The following is a 22,897-nucleotide window of genomic DNA, read 5'->3' on the forward strand; positions in this document are numbered from 1 at the left end:
GGATGGATGAGCTAGTGAATGCCTAAGGAATGGGCTGTCTCTGAGGTTGATCCAGTAGGAGAACCCTTTTACCAGATGATTAATTTTTTTTTAAAGATTTTATTTATTTATTTGACAGAGAGAGACCACAAGTAGGCAGAGAGAGAGAGGAGGAAGCAGGCTCCCTGCTGAGCAAAGAGCCCGATGTGGGACTCGATCCCAGGACCCCGAGATCATGACCCAAGCCGAAGGCAGTGGCTTAACCCACTGAGCCACCCAGGTGCCCCAGATGATTAATTTTTGATCTCTGGGATTATGGCCTCTTGCTCTGCAAATTCAGGAGACTTCTAGATGACCTCTTGTTTTCTGGGAGAAAGCAGACTGGTTACTAGAAAGAAAAACAGCAACGCAACGGAGAGAGAATGACTACTGGGTTGCGGACCCGGTCATCTGACAGGCCGAGGACCGTCGGCCATCTTTCTGCTCCCAGCTTCTCCAGCCTCCTGGGAAGAACAGAGGCCATGAAAGGGCCCTTCCTGTGGCCATATTTGCTGGAAAACAATGAGGCACGTTTCCCAGCTGACTCACCAGGAAGGAACAAATACCCCTCTGTGGGTCTCTGAGCCTCACACTTGAGAATCCCCTGAAGAATGTTAAGGGGGTTTAATGTTTCTCAGCAGAAAGTGCTTTAGGAGAAGGGAATTAGGGACAGAGGGAGGCATTTTCCTGTATCCTTTTTGGACTTAACAAACAAGGCCTGTTCCTCAGGAGAATGTCTTGTTCTTTTTTTCTTTTTCTTTTTTTTTTTTGGCTGAAATTTTCATGCTCAAAGCCTATTGTTCGGTGTGTCAGCGTATGCCCAAGGGTGCCTCTCCTCCAGGCCAGGTGGAGAAACTCTTGCCCATGGTTGCTGTGTGTTCTGAAGAGTCCTTAATGGGATCCACTTGGAAAAGACCCCAAAACAGAAGGGAAAAAATGAAAACAATTTCTATTTCTGACATTCCGAGGCAACTCTCCAGGTTTTTGCTTCTCTCATGTGTATATATATTATGTTTTACTTGTATGTATTTATGAAAATTGGGACCAGATCTATACTATTTTTTCCTTTGATAGCATATCATAAGCAATCATCAAGTTTCTTTAAGAAAACTTTTTTGTTTCCTGATTGCAACATAATATACTTTTGTTACAGAAAACTCAAAAATAAAATGAAATTTTAAAAAAAAAAAAAAAAAAAACCAGCACATTGGGGTGCCTGAGTGGCTCAGTCGTTAAGTGTCTGCCTTTGGCTCAGGTCATGATCCCAGCATCCTGGGATCGAGCCCCACATCACGCTTCCAGGAAGCCTGCTTCTCCCTCTCCCCTTCCCTCTGCTTGTGTTCCCCCTCTCACTGTGTCTCTCTCTGTCAAATAAATAAATAAAATCTTTAAAAAAAAACACAGGAAATACATTTTTTAAAATCTATAATTTCATTATTTGGGGATAATTACTATAAAGTGTTTACCTAACTATTCTTTAAAAACATATTCTTAAAAACATAGTTGCTTTTAAAAGCCTACTCTAAAAAAGATGAAAATGGGGCTTTATTGTACATTCAGTGAGATCAGGGACATCGTCTATTATAATATGACTATTTAAAATCAAGGATAGTTCATACATTATAGGTTCCGTGAAACCTATTTAAATCACCTTCTCCCTGTGTCTCTCTACTATGAAGCCTCCTTGCAGCTAGGAGTGGCCATATGAGTTGTTCTGCTCAATGATATGAAGGCAGATACCCAAGGAAGGCTTCTCTTCCCAAATGAAAAATGATTAACTTAAAAAGAGAGGATTTGAAAAAAGAAGACTTTGCCATTTATACTTCCTTCTTTTTTTCTTCTTGGAAAGTGGATATGATGTTTGGGGCATGGCGGCCCTTTTGAAAACATGAGGATAGAATCCACAAAAGACAGTATAGCAAGGAAATAATAGAAACTGTTGATGATTTTCATGACAACTTCTCCAGCTCTGAGCCGTCTACCTTTGGAATTCTTACTTAGTGAGGAAATACACGCCCCACACTAGTCTAAACCACTATGTGTGAGTTTTCTGTTACGTGTAGCTGAATGCCTTTTTAACTGATTTGAGATGCATATGAAATCCAGCATTACTAATGTTTGTCCTTTATCTTTGCTCCATGTAAAATTACCAACTCTCGGGGCACCTGGGTGGTTCAGTGGGTTAAAGCCTCTGCCTTCGGCTCAGGTCATGATCCCAGAGTCCAGGGATCGAGCCCCACATCAGGCTCTCTGCTCAGCAGAAGTTTGCTTCTCCTCTCTCTCTGCCTAAAAAAAAAAATATATATTAAAAAAAAAAATTACCAACTCTCACATCAGAGCTTGGTGGGTCCGTTTTGATAATAATATGCCTAATCCAACCACGGACTTGTTTCAGGTGTTCGTTTCAGTGTGAGTTGATAACACTGGCTATTTTCACATTATCATTTTTTAAAAAGATTATATTTATTATTTTAGAGAGGGAGAGAAAGAAGATGAGGCAGGGAGAGGCAGAAGGAGGAGAGAATCTCAAGCAGATTCCACACTGAGCGTGGAGCCTGATATGGGGCTTGATCTCACAACCCAGAGATCATGACCTGAGCCAAAATCAAGAGCCACCAGACATTTAACTGACTGAGCCACGCAGGTGCCCCCTCGCTCCATCATTTTTATGTAGGTTTGTAACTTTGCTGTTCCCCAAACCTCTTCAGTGACCAACTCACATCCACAAGTCAAGGTCTGAACTCTCTATTTCAACATAGCTCTGTATATCAACATAACACAGTATTATGTGAGTGATAGATACTCAATAAATATAAAGGTTTTATTGTTTGATTTTAACTCTGATTTCTTGATTACAGAACATGTAAACAATTCTGAGACTATTGATTTAGACATCTTTATGGGACCCACAAACACAAAATGATGCTTCTTAAAATGCTAGGCAGAATAGTTAACACGATACTGTCATACTGCTTTGTTTATGGAGTATTTTCAGCTGCCCATCACTCTTCATTTGCTTATTGTTACCAACACCTTATCTCTGGCCAGTGGTAAGATCCCTTTTGAAAGAGAGGATGTATTTCAAAAGACTTGAAAATGATTAGTGAGAAGGCTTTGATACTGTTCCTATCATCTCATGATTGCAAAGGGAATGTGGTTAATTAGTTGCCCTATGCTTGGGGTACTCAGACCCTTGACGGGCTGGTGTTCTTGCCTGTTGGAGCAGGTGGAGCGTCAGCAGGGAGCCTCATGGCCGGGCAGACAAAGAGGGAAGAGAACAGTATGGTTGCCCAATGAGCCTTTGAAACAAATCGATTCAGACTGTTTGTGGTTCCAAATGCCCCTGGGTACTTGGCATGCAGTTCACCTTAGTATGCAATTGGTCAGTGGTTCTGGTGGGGGCAGGAACCTTGACCTCTGCTTGACCACTGCAACAGCAGATTGAGAACCAATTGCTTAATGAGTGTCTTCAGCTTGTCTTCATTTACCTGCTTCAGCCATGGGGACCCACACAATGAAGAAAAAGTCACTTGAGACCATAGCTTTGTTGGCTTCTCCCCAGTGGGAGGCCAGAGGGCCAGAAGCCAAGGCCTTGGTGAGTGCAGGAGTCTACTAGGCCTTGGCCTCACAGCCAATCCGATGAATCACTTGAGGAAGAGAAGAACCAGAACATCCAGTGGCTGAGCTTCAGGATGGAGAGGTGCCAGAGGAGAAGGTGGGGCAGGAGAGCGAGCTCTGGGTTCGTTGGAGAGAGTAGAGGAGAGAAATCACTGACCTCTTTTATTCTCCTTCATTCTCCAAACTCATTTTCCTTAAGAAGAAAACGTTCAGGTTTAATGGACCCTCCCTTATGCAAAGGTCACATTTATGAAAACACTGTTAGGTCATTTTTCTATAAGGAGACATTAGAAAAGGGTCCACAGGAAGTGAAGGAGGAAGACACTGTGTGGGTTAGAAAGGATAATAGATGTTTGCACATAAAGAGGTTTGGAGATTGTTTGGGCCACCACTTGCCTTTACTGATGTGAAAAAGTCGGGAGAAGAGTGGCATACCCAAGGTCACATGGTTCAGGGGGTAAGCTGGCTTCTTTTCACCAGCTCTGGTGATCTTGTCCTATATCCCCTCTGAGCCTCTTTTTTCATTTCCAATGGGAATGGCTGCCCACTCCCCTTCAGCCTCTGGGTCCTGACTTCTGTGCTCTGCAAGGCCCTTCTCAGTTCCTCTCCCGTCACCTGCCCATTGATGACCCTTTGCCCAGGGCCAGGCCCCATGGTTGCAGAAGAGCACGTAACACGAGACTGGGAGTGTGCTAGTGTACAGCAGGTTCAGCCTTCTCTCTTCTTCAGCATCCTCTTGCTCCTTGGGGAGAAAAAAAATACCAGGAAGCAACTGGAAACCCAATCTGGATGTTTTGTATGTATTAAACGATGTTGCAAACTGTTTGACGGCAAGGACTTTCATTAGTCTCTCCTGTAAATCGAGGGCCCTAGAGGACCTGGCACGCCATGGGTGCTCGTTATGAAATTCTTGGAAAAAATGAATGAATGTCTGTAAGAAGAATGGTGTGATTCTCAGAGTAGTTAGAGGAGGGTCCCAGAGAAGGTAGAGCCTAAGGCAGGCTCCAAAAACATGGCTACCAGTAATGCCTTTATTTATTTCTCAAATGTATTTACTGAATTATTTATCAGGCCAGGAATTCTTCTAGGTGGGGAGGAAGTTGCCACTGTTTACACAGAGGTCAGCGAAGGCTTCACTTATGAAGCGAGGAGTCTTATCTGTTCTATGAGCGATCGCAGCGCCAGGGGAGTCCTACTCAGGACCCTTCCGCCCCCAACCCATCGCTTCCTAGAACATTCTTTTTCCTTCACTTCTGCACATAGACATCCCAGTGTGAATCGGGCTGGCTGGCTGACAGCGCTGGGAAAGTGAAACAGTGGAGTGCAAATGTATGTCAGTGACACCTGGGCCAGGTGACTCAGTGTCCTGAAGCTTTGAAAGTCAGGCCCCGACTTTCCCTGGAGTCTCTTCCCCAAGAGCCAGTGGCCTCCAGATGGCTTATCCAACATGGGGCTCTCTTCCAGGATGAAGAAGTTGTGGACACATCTGTGCTTGCGTGCGGTGGGAATCTGGAGAGTGCCAGCACATTCTGCATTCTAGATTAGAAGCTGACATCTGTTCCAGGGCAACCTCTGCCTGGTCTGGGAGGGATCCCTGGGCACTACTCTGTCAGGCAGCTGTGAGGCTGGCAGCCACACAAGATCCCAATGGGATCTCTCCATCAGGGAGGTCTGAAACAGGCAAAGTCATCCTGAGGCATGTGCCCCAACCTGAGCTGGGGAATGTTCTGCTTAATGACGCAGAGGACTATTTGTGTTCTGTGGAAATGATTATGTTATTAATGAGTTTGGGGCTATAGTTTGGATATACATAAAGAGGTGATCCTGGAGGCTGGGGAAGTTGAGGTGACTACTGTACATGTGTCTTTCCTATGGAGAAGGTCCATGGCTGTCATCAGATTCCAAAAAGGGTAGCTGATCCCAAACGTGGAGTCCATCGTTCACTGTGTGTAAGGGAACTTGGCTTCTCAGGGGCAGGTGTCCAGATGGGCCCTGCTTTGAACGGACCCTTGCTGGGAGGGAATCTAAGAGAGCTTGCAACCCTGTTCCAGCATCTGTGTGGTAAGCAGGGGAAAGATCAAGACCTGTCTCCTGGCTCCAGCCCAGGGCCCGGGGAGCCCAACCTGTTTCCTGTCAGTGGAAAAAACAGCAGACTTTTATCTTTACAAACTAAGATGGTGAATTCCTACTTTCCATGAGATAGGAATAGGGCAATAGAAAATTCCAACCCAATCATTCCAGCTTTGGAAAATCATGATCATTTTGTATGTAATGATTTAACTTATTATTACTTAAATATTATCGTAAGTGGCTGTTTTTTAGCCCCATATAGGTGCATTTTGCAGTAGAGATGATGGTACATATTTTAAAACACTTCTATATGCATTGTCATTGAATCACTGGCCTCACTTTTCTCCTTTAGGAGTTGTGGGGACTGAACAAGTTCAGGAGGAATGATAGACATCACTTTATATACCAGCCCCACTTGATCTACAACCCTGTGTTGAGAAGGATTCTGAGGCCTCCAGTAAGCACTGTAGGAAGAGGCTTCCTGATTGGGACACTCTGTCAGGAATATAGGAAGAAGGTTGTTGGTACCCTGAACCTCACAATGTTTATTCTCTTTTCCAACCATAAGATTCCATGACTGTAGGGCAAGGGTCAGCAAATTACAGCCCTTGGACCCAAGGCAGTCCCCTGCAAGTTTTTCTTTAAATAAAGTTTTATTAAAACACAACCCCATTGCTTTTATTTTTTTAAATTATTTTTTATTTTTTAATTATTTTTTTCTCCATTTTAATTTTTTTAATTAATTAATTTATTTTCAGCATAGCAGTATTCATTACTTTTTCACCATACCCAGTGCTCCATGCAATCCGTGCCCTCTATAATACCCACCACCTGGTACCCCAACCTCCCACCCCCCCACCACTTCAAACCCCTCAGATTGTTTTTCAGAGTCCATAGTCTCCCATTGCTTTTACATTTTATCGTGGCAGCTTTTGTCTACATGGCTGTTGAGTAACTGTGACCGACACCGTAAGACCCATAAAGCCTAAAATATTTTCTATTTAGCTCTTTATAGAAAAAGGGTGTCAATTTTGTTTTAGGGCACTCAAGACATGTTTTTTAAATGTATACATCCAGGGAGGTAAGTGTTAACAATGATTGAGTGAGACAGTTCCATGGATACAAACAGCATTGGTTTAACGTTTCATGGAGCAGGCAGTCTCTGTTCCCATGGGGCCAGAGAATGGCACGATGGGATAAACGGATAGACTAAGGCATAAGGTATAAAGCAGAGACAAATAGAAAATGAATAAGGGACAAGAAAGTAAGTCTGAGCCCAGAGTTAATTCACACTTGGTTCAGGGGATATATTATGTTCATTTACAGGGAAATAAATATCACCTAAGATTGTGTTTGCCGAGGTGGCACCTTGGACAGGAATATCTCCATCCCGGGCCTAGAAATGTCTTTCAACCTCTGGAAGACTTATTAGCCTTATTAAGCAAACGAGGCAGCCCGAAGGAGAGGTCCTTGCTCAAGATCACATGCCATGTTCAGCCACCTCGTTCTCCCATGGCCCCCAGTTTGTCCCACTGCCACTCCCGGCTTCACAGAAGAGAACATCTTAGTCGAGGGCAGAATTCCCTTCATTGGTTCTAAGGTAAGAATTTCACACCACGTTTTTGAATGTAAACTGGTAGGCCAATGGATTTTTTTTTTTTTTTTTTCATGTGCAAGAAAGGGAGTGTGGAAGTCCCCAGCTGCGGGTGGAGTTCAGACACTTTGACTGTTCAACCGTTGGAGCATTTCTCCAAAAAGCAGGTGCTGAAACAGGAGTAGACATGCAGGGGATTTGTTAGGGGGAAACGCTTTTGGAGGATACAGAAGGAGGGAGCGGAAGTAGGTTGGCCTTGGATGGCGATGCTGGTCTGTGCCCTGTGAGGGGAGAGAGGGAAGGAAGGAAGAGCTTCAGACCACAGTGCAGTTCTGAGAACCTCACGGCTGGGCTGATGGGGCCATGTCGCAGGGGCAGAAAAGGACTGGCTCTAGTCTGCTGTCATACCCAGCCACGGACAGGCAGCAGCCTACTGAAATGCGGCCTCTGCTGATACGTGTCATGGATCCAAAATGGCAGCATCCAGAGGACATTCATCAGCTACACCCCTGCGGCAGGTTCTCTTGAAAGGGAAGCTGAGTGACACATCTCTGTGCTGGTATGACACGCATTGCTTGCCCGCACACCCTTGCCAAGTGCTGTTCCAGGCCTGGCAACTACTGGGATCTGAGGAACATTTTTCCCATGGCCAGGGAACTCATGGTCTAGCCAGGAAGAGTAATCTGCCCACCTGGACGAGGGAAAGTGCATTAAATCATGGAAAGATAATAAAGGAGAGCGACGGAACAGTCTGAGGTTGCCAGGAACAGTGTGTGGTGGTGGTTCAAAGAGGCATCCTTGGAGGAGAGCTTGGAATGTTCTCATTAGGCATGATGAGGATAGGCGTGTGTACTGGGTGTTCGGCCTCCGTTCAGCCCTGCCCGTGCCCACGTGTCTCCGCCGCCTACTCAACATTTATTGAGTATCCACCAAGTACCAGGCCCCGTGCCAGGGGCTGGGATTGTGTGGGTCCCTGGCCACAAACAAGCTGAGGACACTGAGGGGCCGTAGAGACACAGATGAGTCATTTAGAAACAACATCTACAGAAATACGTGTGGGTTTGTGTGGGACTCCTCATGACTGGAATCCTGCTGCTGTTTACAATGGGGCACCAACAGTGGGCAAATCCCGGTTTCTCTCCCTAGGATCCCTAGGGTGGTGTCTGGAGATCTGTGTGCTTAGTAAGTACCTGGAGACTTTTGATAAAAAGGTCCTCCAACAACGCTTTAATTACTCTAGGGAAGCAAGAAAGAGAAACCCACAAGCCACTTGGAGGATTGGCTCTTACAGTCTATTTAGAAACATTGGTCACTGTGAAAGTGGTAGTAAGTAAATGTATGTGAATGTGTATTTTGTCTACCTGATGGGGAAAACAAAGACAGCCCAATGGCTGAATTTATCTTGAAAATCTATGGGGACTTCTTGGCATGAGCTGTCACCCAATTTTAAAAAGTTTTGGGGATTTCACATTAAAGTTCATATTTCCATCCTCTCTTGAAGATAAAGAGATCTGACAACACAGCCTCCATTTCCCCATGCAATATTTGGCCAGAGATGGTAGATATTCTTAGATGGGATTATGTACACTCCATTTGACCTCGGTCCCCACCACTCCCTAGTAATTATGCCTAACTCATTTTTCTCATTTATATTACCTGTCTGGTGCTAAGATGCTTTTTGGATATATGAGATATTAGACCATCTCCCCAATTCAATTGACAATTGTGTGTATCTCTGTGTGTGTTCTGTCCTTAAGTAGTACAGATAGAGCCCAAATCAAAGAGGGTTTTTATTTGGCCATGACATAATCATCAATGGTATGTGTCATTAATTGGGCACTTGATTAATGGAAGTTTTACGGATCTCTGGGATGAAAGACCCTTCCCAGGACCAGCTACTCAGAAGATGGCTGCAGTAGGAAAATTTCCCTGGTCAAAGGAGTCATTTTCTCTACTGAAGAGCTGACATAAATAGAAAGACTGTCTATCAGCCAACTCTTTAAGGTCAAACTTTGACATAGCCTTGAGGAAATGAAAACTAAAGCTACCTGCACCCTTCTCTGAAGGCAACAGAACAGAGACAGCTAAAAGCAAGGAAGCACACACATGAATATGTGCCCAGATATGTCTTCCCACAGATATGTATGAATATGGATCTAGAGGCATATATGTTCTATGTCAACATATACACGGCTTTGGGAATGCTAGAAAAATCACTGAAGGGAAAATGGGAGTAAGTGACAGCTTGTAAGAGACAGAAAGGAAATGAATCTAAGAACTCTCTCTCTCTCTAAGATTTATTTATTTGGGGGAGAGAGAGGGAGAATGTACATGCTCGCGCTGGTCAGGGGAGGGACAGAGGGAGAGGATGTCAAGCAGACTCCCATGAAGCTCCCCATTTCAACATGGAGTTGGATCTCAGGACCCCCAAGATCACAACTGAATCTGAAACCAAGAGTCAGGCGCTCAACAGACTGAGCCACCCAGGTGGCCCCTAGGAACTCTCTTATGAGTGCTAATGTGAAATCACAGAAAGATCATTTGTGGGTTTTGGAGTCAGATGGCCTTAGGCTTAAGTCCCCACTTCACCACATATTAACTGTATGACCTCGAGCATTTTAGTTAACCTCTCTGAGCTCTACTATTTCATTCTCTGAAATGGGTGCACATATGGCTACCCTATAGGGTTTTCTAGGACCGGACCCATGGTAGGTGCCAATAGACACTGTTTCTTCTCACCAAGTTGAACTTGTTGATGGGTGCTTGCCTTGTTTTGCCTCCTGGTGCCCAGTACTCTCTGGCACTTTGAAGTGGGAGCAGATCTAAAATTACCCTTTCATGTTCTTTAAGTGGGTCTTGTAGACAGCTCAGAGATAGGAGGGACCTGGCACTAACTTGGGACTGTTTCATACTCTTAGAGAGTTTTCTTTTTAATTTTTTTTCTCTTAGAGAGTTTTCTAACCAACTCTTTTGGGCAGTGGTTTTCCTGGTGTGTACTATATTCTGCAAGTGATGGGTCCAAGCAAACCAAATGCAGTTTGCATGAACTTGGTGCAATGGGTCAAGAGCTAGGAGCCTTGAGAGAGCTGGCTGGTTCCAGACTTCCAGTACTTTCACACCCTTCTGTCCATCCCATGTTTCCTACTCCCAGGTGAGAAGCCCTTTGCAAGGAATCTCCACTTCAGAGTTGAGCTGTGGTCATGCCTATCACCTGTGCTCTCCTGGTCTGCCAGGCCTCCTTCTCCCCATGGGGATCCCGCTTTGCCCTCCTGCTTCCGGGAGGATCCCTCACGGGTGGTGTGCACCAGGTCTGTGCTCTTTGGTTGGGGCTGGACAGGTGATCAAAGCTGGGTGGATTCTGTAGCTCTGACCCCACTCTTGCTATCCCTGGTTCCTGTTTTTCCCATCCCATTCCACCGAACCTCTGTTTGCATTATTTATCAGACCTTAGGGGTTGGATGAAACGTTGCCGGCCACAGGACAAGCTGGGAACATGGTCAGCCTTTGAATAGGACTCTCCCCACAGTCTCTCTGTTATTTCCTGCTCTTCTTCTCTTCATAGTCATCTTTCCTCTCTATCTTCAGACTCGGGCATTCCTTACTCCCCTGCGAAGCATGGCATCTTCTTCCCTTGTCCCTCCCTTACGTGCAGTGCCTCCTCCAAGGTTACATGTTCTCCCACCTGAACTACTGGGACTTCAACGGCTCTCAGTTAAATGTTAACAAGAAAGTAAGCTGACTTACCCCGTGTCTGGGAGTCACATATTTGCCTTTCAATTGTCAATGTGTGGCTTACTAGGTCTGTGTCTTTAGAAACGAATGTGCACATTTTTAAAATGCGTACGATAACATCTATTTTGTTGGGCTAGCTGTCGTTTTCTTTATAAATAATAAGGAAGTTCTTTTTTATTTCTTTATCTTTTTTTGTCTCTTTGAACTGCACATCCTAGAAGCCAAGACTGAGTATGTATGAAAGATTAAAGATCTGTTTTGTGTGTGTGAAGAGCCCGAGTAGAAAAAACATAGGACTTAATTCTGGCTTCAAATTTTGGATGGATGACTTTTGGCAAGTTACTGAAACTTTCTAATTTTTTATGGTATCATCTTTAAAATGACAATAAAAATAATATCTCCCTCATGCTTAGGATTGTGGAGACAATTACATACAAGGGAATGGGTGATGGTGCTTCTATACAGTAAAAATCTATGCAAATATCAGAGTCAGCTACTGCTGGGGTACTCTAACTTGTGGCCCTTCGAAGGCTCTCTGACTTGCTCTCTGACCTGCTTTGATGCCTTCTTTCTCTTCTACTATGTGGTTGTTAATTTGTGGGTAAAGGGAAGTGGAGGCATGTATATGATTCTCCATAGCAGCACTATTGCTAACAGCAAAAACGTGGAAACCTTCCAAATGTCCATCAAGCAATGAATGGATAAACAAATCATGACATATTTTTGCAATGGAATATTATTTACCTAAAAAGGAATGGAATGAACCTTGAAAGCATTATGCTAAGTAGAAGTCAGTACAAAAGGCCACATAGTATATTATTCTATTTACATGAAACATTCAGGATAGGCAAATCCGTGGGAGACACCAAGTAAACCAGTGGCTGCCTAGAGCTGGTAGAGGTGGGCATGGGGGATGGTAGGCAGAATGACTGCTAATGGGGAGGCGTTTTCTTTCTGGGAGGATAAAATGTTTTAAAATTGACTCTGTTGCTGGCCACACAACTGTGCGATTACTCTAGAAGTTGTTGAATTAAATAATTTAAATGGGTGAATTGTACAGTATGCAAATTATATCTTAAGGAGGCTGTTATATATATATATTTTTTAAATGGGGTGCCTGGGTGGCTCAGTCGGCTAAGCACCTACCTTCAGCTCAGGTCATGATCCCAGGGGCCTGGGATCGAGCCCTGCATCAGGCTCCGGGCTCAGTGGGAGCCTGCTTCTCCCTCTCCCTCTGCCTGCCATTCTGCCTACTTGTGGACTCACTTGAGCTCTCTCTTAAATAAATAAAATCTAAATTAAAAAAAAAAAAATTGGAGATACAATCTTGCTTTTCCTCTTTTTTTCTCCATAGTTGGAGCCCTGCAGGGGGCCCACTGACTTGGGTCCACTTCCTGTTCATCACTGCTGGTTTCCCCCTGCCTGCTTTGGACGGGTCCAAACTCTCTGTAACAAGCTGCCTTGACTGGCCCCTTCCTTTGGTTTGACTGCACTGAAGACTAATATCAAACTCCTGCCTTCTGTGCTGTGAGTGTTTCGTGAGGTCAGGGGACTCAACCTGGTGATAAAGTAGATACTAAATCCATCTCTATTGCATAAAGTGTTGATGGAGAAGGTTGGGTGGAGGTAAGGGGAAGTGACTGCTAATGGGAAGGGTTTTCTTTCTGAGGTCCCTTGAAATGTCTTAAAATGGATTCTGCTGGTGCCTATGTGTTATTTGCATAACAAAGGAATACTGAAGTTCCTTCACAGAAGGGTTTCTTTACTATCCTTAGGGCATGTAGAAACTTACTGGGACCTGGAAGAGTTCTCCCACTGAATCCTTGGCAGCCGCTGAGCCGAGAAGGGGCTGAGGGACATGTTCAAAGTCAGAGGGCTACAAGGCTGCCTAGCGGCCAACACCCACCCTCCTCGTGATGCCTCTGTGACCCCACAGAGCACAGACAGCATGTGAGGGGAAAGTGGTGGGGAAGGATGAAGACTATGGAAGCTCTAAGTCACTGCCAAGGAAATGCATGCGGAGCATCTCCAACACGTGATAGCAAGTCCCTAGAGACTCCATGGCCTCTTCGGGGACACAGCCAACAAGCTGCTCCTCTGGTGCCAAATACACTTACCACCTCCCCCACCCCCACGGTGACCCAGCCCTGCTCAGCCCCACTCAGGCTTGGTTTCTTAGCAGCAGCGAGAACTCTCTTGGCCTTGGCAACATGGAAACATCCAGGCTGGGAGCTGAGCGCCCCACGTGATAGCTCAGGATACTCAGCTGCAGGGCTACCCCTCCCCCGCCCCCCCAGCCCCTCCTGTCCCCCCTCCCCCCCCGCCCCTCCCCCTTCTGCCAGGTCAGGCTCCTCCACCGAGAATGAGCCTCTGAGCTCCCTACTTAGAAAATCCCCACCAGGCAAAGCCAAGAAGACACCACTTACAGCATCATTAAATTATAACGAGCCCTGAAACTCACTCCAAAAGCCCGGGTCTGTTTGCCCTTGCGGTCTGAAAGAAGCAGGCGATTGGTTGGCCCTGTTCGGCCTGGAAAGCCTTATCTCAGGCTGGTTATTATTTGATTAAAGAGGCTTCCTCCTTCTCTGGTGTTTCAAAACTGTGCTGGGAGGGTTTGCTGCAGCCTGGGGACTTTTTCTGAGGTTACTCTCGAGCACTCAAAGTCCTTCGGCCTCCAGCAGTACAAACAGACAGCCAGACGCCGCCACACACGGGGGCTGTCTTCCGAAAAGTTTCCATCAGCTTTGCACATCAGCTGGTTGAACATAATTCTTCAAACACTACAGAGTCAAGGATACAGGTATTAAAGGTAATTTTTTTTGGCGGGGTGGGGGGGGTGCCTAATTTCCTAGGATGCCATGACACTCAAAATGGGGATACGGTTGGAGCTCTGGGGCTCAGAGTAGAAAGCAGGAGAGGTGGAGAAAGTGGAAAAAGGAAGTGCAAGAAAAAAACCTCAGAATCTTAGAATTCTACAGAAAGGCAAGGCCAAGGGGTGAGTTATTTGCAGCTGGAGAGAGCTGTGAGCGCGATCACCAGGTCTCATTGACATCCGAGCGCTTTTGCTCCCATGAAGCCCTTCCTGAGGTTTGTCCCCTTGGCATGCCCGTCATCCACTGGCTCAGAACTCCAAAGTCCTGACAGGGTTTTGGACGCTGTGTGAGCAATCCAGTTGCTTTAGCTTGAAACCTATCCGATCTGGTTTGCCAATGGGACGTGGCCCTCAGAGGGTCTACTTGGCGAGCCAGTCCTCATGATGCTGACCGCAGAGAGGGGCAGAGTGGGGCCGAGCCCCGCATTTATGAGAATTTCTTTCCCACCTTGCAAAGATCTCTGTGTGCTGTGCACGGCCTGTTCTCATCCACGCCATGCCCCCGCCTCAGTTGGGCGGGTAGGGGACAAGTCTGAGGACTTCCCCTGATACCCATGCAGGCTGGGCTCCGTGGGGTGGGGTGCCGGCAGGGGTTTAGAGACCTAGGACGCGGACAAGGACGGGAGCATCCTCTCTCCTGGTGAGGTTTGGCTGGAGCTGGCCAAGGAGGGGAGGAGACGATGCAAAACAAGAAAAACATTTTATTTTGCCATTAAATAGAAAAAAAAAAGGCTTTTAGGGTAAATTGGTATTAAAACTGGTTTTTCCCTCCACATGTTAGATGACTGCGTCCCCTCTCTCTAGTCCTGGCGGTTCTTTTAACTGCCGGAGGCTTCCATTCGGGATGTGTTAATTCTGAACTGGCTGGATCCAGGTTGTTTGTGCTTTGCTGGCTTCGACGGGATGGAATGTTGGCATCTCTTTGCCCCCAAAGCTTCTCCAGGAGGTGGAGAGCCCTTCTTCCTGCTGAGGACTCTGCCAACCCCCAGGAATTTTCTCTGCCCAGGCCCCTCACTGGATTTCCTGCCACTCTTCAGAGTAATGGTCAGAGGAGTTCATCAGAGTAAATCCTGCTTCCCTCTCAAAATTTTAAGGGAAATGACAAGAGGGGGGACAAGCTCAGAGCAGGGGGGCTGTACCTCTTGGACCTGATTTCTTTCCTGCTCCTTTGGGAACACCTCCGCCCTTTGCCATCGTCTGGATGGCGTGGGTCTTCCCCTCTCCCCTTCTCCCTCCCTGTCCCACCACATGGGGACTCGTTCTTCACACCCGTCATGGTGTTCTTATTTCATGCTCTCCTTTCCGCGTGGCACACTTTCCCCCCTCCCCTGCCCCTTGCTCTGGCCAGGTCAACACGTGAGTTGGGTCTTTGAGTAAAGGCTCTTCCTCTGGTACTAGGTTAGGGTTCCCTGCACTTTGCCTCACCGGCCCCCTAATCGCATTGTCTTATGATCGTTTGTGTTCCTCGTCCATGGCCTCCGCTACACCGGCAGCTCTGTGAAGCCAGGGGTTTTACACTTGTTGACTCAGTTCTCATAACACGCCTGTGGGGTGACTGTCAACCCATTTCACAGACGGGAGAGCTGGATTAAGAAACAAGTTCACCGGGTAAATGGTGGGCTTCAGAACCCGCGCTTCCACGCCTGTGCCGCATGCCAGTCTGGTTCTGAGTCTATGAGAAACAAATGCCTAGTGTCAGGGGAATGAGCAGAACACGAGGCAAGGCTCCCATCAGCTCCGCTGAACTGTTCCCTCCACTGAGAGGACAGCACAGGAACCACAGCGCAGGCTGTGGGCAAGGCTTTGAGGATGTGGGGGTAGGTGGGCACAGACCCTGACCAGGAGCTCTGTCCTCTCTGTCAGGATCGGCTTTCCCTGTCAGTCTCTTGCCTACCTTTGTAGCCACGTTTAACCCGTTCTGGGCTCCATCCTGGAGACTGAGAGGGACTCCAGATCAGGAATTTGGCCAGCCTTGAAGGGGGTTCTTCAGGAAACCATCATGGCCGGACGCTCGGAGTCCATCAGATGTTGTCCTGAGGGTTCTCCCTGCCAGATCTCATTCATGAGGGAGGGGGTCAGGATCATCCTGTGTCTTCGAGGAACAGACTAAGGCTGGGAGAACCAGCTTGCCCAAGCTGGTAAGTGCGAGAGCTGAAACTCAATTCTGGGTGTATCTGGCCTCAAAGCCGGTGCCCTTCCCACACACCAGGGGCTTTCACAAGCACTTAGCTTTGAACTCACTGGATCCCCTCTGAAATTCCCGTCAGGCAGATAGTCCTGCTCCACTGTCTGCCTTCCCAATTGCTGAGTGCGGATCCCCTCACTGTGGTGTGGTCCTCAGCATCGTCTTCCCTGCCTGGACCACGGTCAAACATGGGGCTTGACAAGACCAGGGACTGGTTTGGGGGCATCTGGTCCAAGAATATCACAGCCAAAAAAGCCTCAACCAATGTCCCCAGCCTAGGCGGATCTACAAAGTCTGAAAACCTTTGTTAGAAGAGTAGTAAAGCATTGGGAGTGCCATTTACTGCTGAATTTCGCTTTTTCCACTTGTTATTTGTGTTGTCTAAGTTCTAGTCTTCCTCACCTGGAAAATGGGTGTAATGTGTCTCTCTTGGAGTTACTTGGAGAGTAGAGATTCTGTGTTCATTGAATGTGGGTGTGTGCCTGCCAGCTGTGAGACACTGGGATACAGTAGAGAATCAGGCAGAAGCAGCTCCCTTCCCTTGTGGAAGATACAGTTGGATTGGGGGCAATAGGCATTAAAAAAAAATCACACAAATAATTAGGTCCCGTTGTGGTGAGAAAAAGAACAAAGGACCTCATTTAGATGGGGGTGGCGAGCTAGTCACGTAAGACTTCTCTGATGGATCAGTAGCATATGAGCACCTCTCATACCTCCAGAATGTAGTAGGTGCTCAGTATGTGTGGCCCTGGCCAACTTCCGGCAAGTCTCTGGGACTCAGAGGCTGTGAGTCTTAAGTGTGTGTGATGGGGGGTGGACTGAATGATTCCTCAGGCCGAGTGGCCCCTATCCAGTATTTAAAATTCCCTTGATCCACAGTAAGATAGAGTCAGATTAAAAGAAACTCTCTTAACTCCCTGTCCAGTGCTCTTCTACCTAGCCATCTCCTTGGATGGAGAGAGTCTGAGTCTAAACTCAAGGAGGCCAGGAGGAAGACTTGGTTGATTCTGTCTCCTGGAAGTCTCTTTCTCTAGCACCTCCTTCCACTCCCCAGCTACGACTCAACGTCCTTGCTCCCTGGGGGTCACTCCTTCTAGATAGAAATCCCTCAGCCCCTTCCCAGGGACAGAAAACAGGTTCTCTGTGTCTTTGCCCTCCAGGTTCCTACATGTCCAGCTTGGATGATTAAGCCTCCTGCGGCCATCCTCTCTGATGGTGAGATCACAACCACAGGCAGGCTGGGAGGGGGAGCTGTGAGTTGAGGATTTGGGGAGGGGCCCATCATCTTCCTTGGCTGCCCATGAGTGCTCCCAAGGCGGCCCCCTTCCCCCACCCACACAGCCTACCCCCAGGAGCACCATGTTCCTTTTGCATTGCACATAGTGTCATTTGTAAGCTCTCCGGCCAGGGTTTTAGTGACAGCCCTTGTGAGGAGCTGGTTAGCATTTTTTCCAGACAAAGCCAGAAACTGGGAGGTGATGGAAAGTCTAAGCTTGCCAAGCATGATGAGAGGAAATGATCAGTTTCAGGCTCCTGAAAGAATGTTCTTTAATTCTCTCCCACCTTCCCCTTGGAGGACCCTGTCCCCTTGTTCTCCAGGGGCATATCAACTTTCTATCTCCTCTTCCTTACCAGGGGCCATACTCTTGCCTTCAGCTGTCTGTTAGCCAATCCCTACCAACTGTATGCTGGTCATAATGCATAGTAGGACCTCCCAAGGACATCAGTGTTTTAGCCAGTGATGCCTAAGGGAGCAATAATGGCGGGAAGACAGGCTATAGGATTGATCCTTCAAAGCATACCACTGTCTTCAAATGAACTCAGGATTTGAAAACCTTTCTTTGGTGGTGGTGGGGTTGGTCAGAGAGGATTGGATGGATATTGAGAAAGGAACAAAAATGCTGTACAATAAATGATACATTACCCCAAGAGCATTTCCAAAGAGACTGAGTAGCAAGTTGTACCCTGAGGCAAATCCTCCCCAGTGGTCATAAAAGGAAAGTGGCAGCATATTTGCAATGGAAAGCACACCCTGCCCATTCAGTTCCCAGAACCTGCAGCCTTGCTGATCTCACCAAGGTGAAGCTGGGTTCTCTGGCCATGAGCAGCACTTCAGATGTATAATGGGGCTCCAAGCTGCCATGCTGAGCCAGTGGTAATGAAAATCCTCCATGACTCCTGAGCCCTCAAGCAGGAGCCCTCTCCCCTCCCCAGCTCCCCAGCTCCCCATACTCTCCTTGCCTCAATGTACTTGCTTCATGAGCTTTGCATTTGACCTCCAACCCGCCCTATGGGTCTGGCAGGAAGTTTAGCTGCGGCTGGCTCTGTGCATTGAGCTTTAACCTCTTGCCAGAAATCAAATCGGCTAAAAAAACAATAATAATAATAAATAACAAGAACAACAACAAAAAACAAGGACCCAAAATGAGTTTTCAAAGAAAGCAACATCATTTTTCCGTGACTACTTCTGCGGAGAGGAGTGGTTGCTGTGGAATTTAACCAGAGGGCTGCTTGGTAACAGCGCAGATGATGTTTGCTTTTTGTCAATTCCAAATTATAAGTGACTGTGGGGAACAGGGACCTGGGAAAATGGAAAGCCTTGGGACTGAAAGCTCTTCTCTGATTTGGCAATGGGAAAACCAGGGGGATCAAGCAGCAGGTGGGCAGGAGATTGGCTGCTCCACACCCAGACCCAGTCTGGCTCAGACAGTTCAGGGACACAAGAGAGGTGCTGAGCCTTCACTCTTCGGTCCCCTGGCATCTCCCCGGGGCGGTAGCAGTCCTAACCCCCATTGCACTCCCCTTGGGGCTCATTTTAATGATCTTGTGGGATGATGCCCAGGGTGAGCCTGCTGGGTAGGATGGAGGTGGGGCTCTCCATCCATTGCACCAGCCAGAAACAGCATGCATGGTTAGACGATAGAAAATGTGCCCTCTAATCGTCACATTGTCTAAGTTCACGAAGCAGCACTCTGTGTTCCTAGTGCTTTGCCATTGCTCCTTGGAATGCCCTTTTCCTACACCATCACCCCTTCCCCACAACTAATTAGCTCCGTGACTCAGGGTAACGAGGCACAACCCCTGCTCTCAAGGAACTCAAAGCCCAGTGGAAGAGATGGGTAATTAAACAAATAATTTAGGGTAGCATTACCACGTGGAGATTGCTATCATAGAGCAGAGAGGCTTATTCTAGGGGCAAGTTCTATCCCTGCAACCCTACCCCTCACCTCTTCTTGTCCTTGTCCTGCAATACCTTCCCTGTTCAATCTGGGTCTCAAACCTAATTCTTCTCCCAGCAACTCCAGTGGCTACTCGCAGTAGCCATATTCCAGACTGCAGACCAGTGCTGGTTTATGATGTTTTTCTAAGAACTAAGGACAAAGTAGCCAGTCTTTAATACAACTGTGTGTATTTCCTTGGAGGAACCTGCTTTCTTTCTGAGAGTCTATCCCTCCTGTTTGTTGAGATATTGAGACATTCTTTCTTATGAGATGATGATGTTTGTAGGTTATCAATTTATGTTGCATTTAATTTTCATAAAATTAGCATCCATTGTTTACTGCACAGTGAGAGTTCAAAGTCTGGGAAGCATTGCCCAACAAACTGCTTGTCATCAAGGTTAACACCTATGTCCAAACCCAAGTGGGAGCCCCTGGCATGTCTTTCTTCGTGTCTGATTTCTCAGTCTGTAGCCAACTGGCCAAGCTGATGTATTCAAATTCTACTCATTTCCCGGAGACACTTAGCTGGCCGTGGTGGCCAGATCCTAAAGTAGACACTCCTGTTTATTTGGCGTCACAGGCTGCTGTATGTTTAATGCCTTGAGTATCCAATTTCTGGGCCAAACTCATGAAAATCTAAAGGGGAATTATCCGTCTCAGAAAGCAATTGCAATGGAAATAAAAGCAATTCGTACTCAGTGTTATCAGGGTGTTTAATTTTTCATTGAAATCGCAAGATAAAAGTTGATCTTGTGTTAACCCAGATCTCCAGCTTCCACTGAGCTGCAGCTTAGAAACTGCTAGAAAAGATACAAGTACCCTGACCCAGAACAGCCTTTCAGGGTCATGGTCAGCCTTTCTATCTCATGAGGTTAGGAAATCTTGAGGTCGAATGGTCTTGTCTAGCTAAATGAAGTTCCATACTTCCTCTGGTTATCCCACCGTTGAAGATATGGTCCAGGGCATTGGAAGTCCCCACAAAAGCTTGATGGATAGAGGAAAATGCCCATCAGGCAAACCAAATCCCAATAACATATGTGGTAAAGTCCAAATTCTTGGGCCATGGTTGAATGTTTCTATATTAAAAGTTATTTAAGGGACACCGAGGTGGCACCAACCTTGGTTGGACACCACCTCTTGGTTTTGGCTCAGGTCATGACCTCAGGGTCCTGAGACTGAGCCTCGTGTTGGGCTCTGTGCTGAGCGTGGAGTCTGCTTGAGATTCTCTTTCCCTCTTCCTTTAGCCCTCCTGTTTGTGCACTCTCTCTCTCTCTCAAGTAAATAAATAGATCTTTAAAAAAAGATTATTTAATATAAGCAATTCATGCCGGGCTTAAATAATTTAGCTATAAGGAGGGTTTTCTTTTACCACTCTGCAATGTTGGTTTTGCTCTGCGATGGCCAATACAAAGGGAGACTCTCATGTTTGGACTGAGTCCTTCTTGAGGTCAAGGATGTGTCTTGTGCATGTTATTGGTGAACACGCTCTTCTCCTTCTGCCGCGGTCTCCTGGGACCTACCCCATCTCTTGGCAGGTAAGATGCCAAAAAATTATTGTTGGTGGAAACAATAATACAAATGACTCTTATCTTTTGGAAAGAATCAGTTTCTGGCAGTCTCTACCTTGACCTAATGTGACCACTTAATCACTCATATTTTTCACTTGCCTATTTAATTATTAGAAGAAAAAATTTTTTTGACTTGATAATTATGTTTTGGTTTGCAACCCTAAGAAGAGGAAAAAGAGGGAGCAAAACTGATGGGCAACTAAGGCCTCTAGTGAGCACTCTGCCCTCTCAGCCTTGGTCCCAAGTTTTCTGGAACCTTCCCCGGCTGCTTATTCAGGGTGTCATCCAGACTTGGGAGCAACAGGCTTGGTCCACTTACTTGTATTTGGTTTGCCTGGACTCTTTGGCCAACACAGTCCTTTCCACTGAACTCCTCCCACTTGTAACGGGCAGCCCTCTTGTTGGTCAGCAGCTTGAGGTCTGGCAAGAACAATGTAGAAGGCTTAAGGGTGTTTCTCATGATGGCTTTGCCATCAATCCATTGTGTGGTCCTGGGCAGGTCATCCTTCTCTCTGGGTCATGGTTTCCTCATCTGTAAAACACGTTGGATTAGATCAGAATTTCTCAGCTTGACCCTATTGACATTATGGGCCAGATCATTTTTGTTGTGGGGCTGGCTGTCCTCTGCATTGTAGGATGCTTAGCAGCATCCTCCAGTAGTACTCTTCCCCTCTTTTGTGATGACCGAAAGTATCTCTAGACATTTCCAAATGTCTTCCTGGGGGCAGAATTATCCCCAGTTGAGAACTATTGGATTAGATTGACCCAATTGGATTGGGTTTGAGAAACCACATTGAGTTGTTAATCTCTCCTGTTTTATTGAGCACCTACTGTATACTAGGCACTATATTTGGTTTTGTAGCTTAAATATTTTTTTACAGATATTCCATTGAGTAAGTGCCATCTACTTCACAAAAATCTGAGTAAGAGCTAGGCATTGAGATAGAATGAAAAAAGAGAATCTCTCTTTGGATTCTTACTAGCCTCATCTCTAAAACATCAACTTTACACACGGTTGTCAGGACCTAATGCTTAGTGTATATAAAGGACCTTAGATCATAGTAGACATCCAATAATTAAATTCATTCTCCTTTCTTACCCACCCCTTAGAGAATCAGATCTGCACAAAACATTAACTTTATCAGCCTTGCTCTGCCGTCTCTAGACATCTACCCTTCACCGACCACGTGCTGCCTTCCCTCTCCCCAGTCAGTCCAGTACTGATATGTCTTCTTTAAAAATCTCAAACTGGGGGGCACCTGGGTGGCTCAGTGGGTTAAAGCCTCTGCCTTCGGCTTAGGTCATGATCCCAGGGTCCTGGGATCGAGCCCTGCATTGGGCTCTCAGCCCTGCACTCGGCTTTCAGTTCAGAGGAGGGAGCCTGCTTCCTCCTCTCTCTCTCTGCCTGCTTCTCTGCCTACCAGTGATCTCTGTCTGTCAGATAAATAAATAAAATCTTAAAAAAAATCTCCAACTGTTTGTTTCAAGGAGAGCCCCCTCACTGCAGTCTCTTCTATCACCAGATTATTAACTTGGTCCATTTTTGAAGGAGTTGCCTCTCTCTAGGGAAGAAAAATAGTCTTCAGAGTCTGGAGAATCACCAAGATTTGCAGAGGCCATTGTTTCATGTTTGCTTTGCCTGATGACAATAAGGATCCAAGGAAGAGGGAGCTCCTGCTCTATGAATTATCAGCACTGCCTCTCTGGGGCCATTGGTTTGGCCATGGGTTTTAGCATGGGTTCTGAGTGTCTCGAGGGCAAAGACCATGCATTGTCTTCTGTGGGAGCTCCCGCACCATCTCCTCCAGGGAAAACATGTTGGTGTTTGGTAGCCTGACATGGCGAGAGGCATCATGGTGCGGTGATAAGGATTTCAGGGCAATGGAGTTGGAATCTGTATTTTCCTTTCCAGTCAGATCCTGACCAGGGGCTCTGGGGAACATGCAGACAGTGTAATTCTTGGGGAAAAAAAATGGTTCCTGCTCAAAGCCCAGCTCTGTCGCTTCCTCTCTGTTTCAC

The 22,897-nt window shown here is 46.5% G+C and overlaps 1 protein-coding gene across 3 annotated transcripts in view; it reads left to right on the top strand.

Annotated features, from left to right (window-relative positions):
* The window catches only part of GPAM (glycerol-3-phosphate acyltransferase, mitochondrial), a 102,962-nt gene that overhangs the window by 31,427 nt on the left and 48,638 nt on the right, over positions 1-22,897 (top strand). The window contains exon 1 of one of the 3 annotated variants that reach the window (XM_059173212.1): positions 13,620-13,841. The exons of 1 other annotated variant lie outside the window; for it this stretch is intronic. The gene's annotated coding sequence lies outside the window, so the exon portion shown is untranslated. Of the gene's footprint in view, positions 1-13,619; positions 13,842-22,897 lie in introns of those variants that run through there. One more of the 3 variants, XM_059173213.1, reaches the window with a different exon arrangement.

The sequence above is a fragment of the Mustela lutreola genome, chromosome 4 (genome assembly GCF_030435805.1).
Source record: "Mustela lutreola isolate mMusLut2 chromosome 4, mMusLut2.pri, whole genome shotgun sequence".
Taxonomy (NCBI): domain Eukaryota; kingdom Metazoa; phylum Chordata; class Mammalia; order Carnivora; family Mustelidae; genus Mustela; species Mustela lutreola.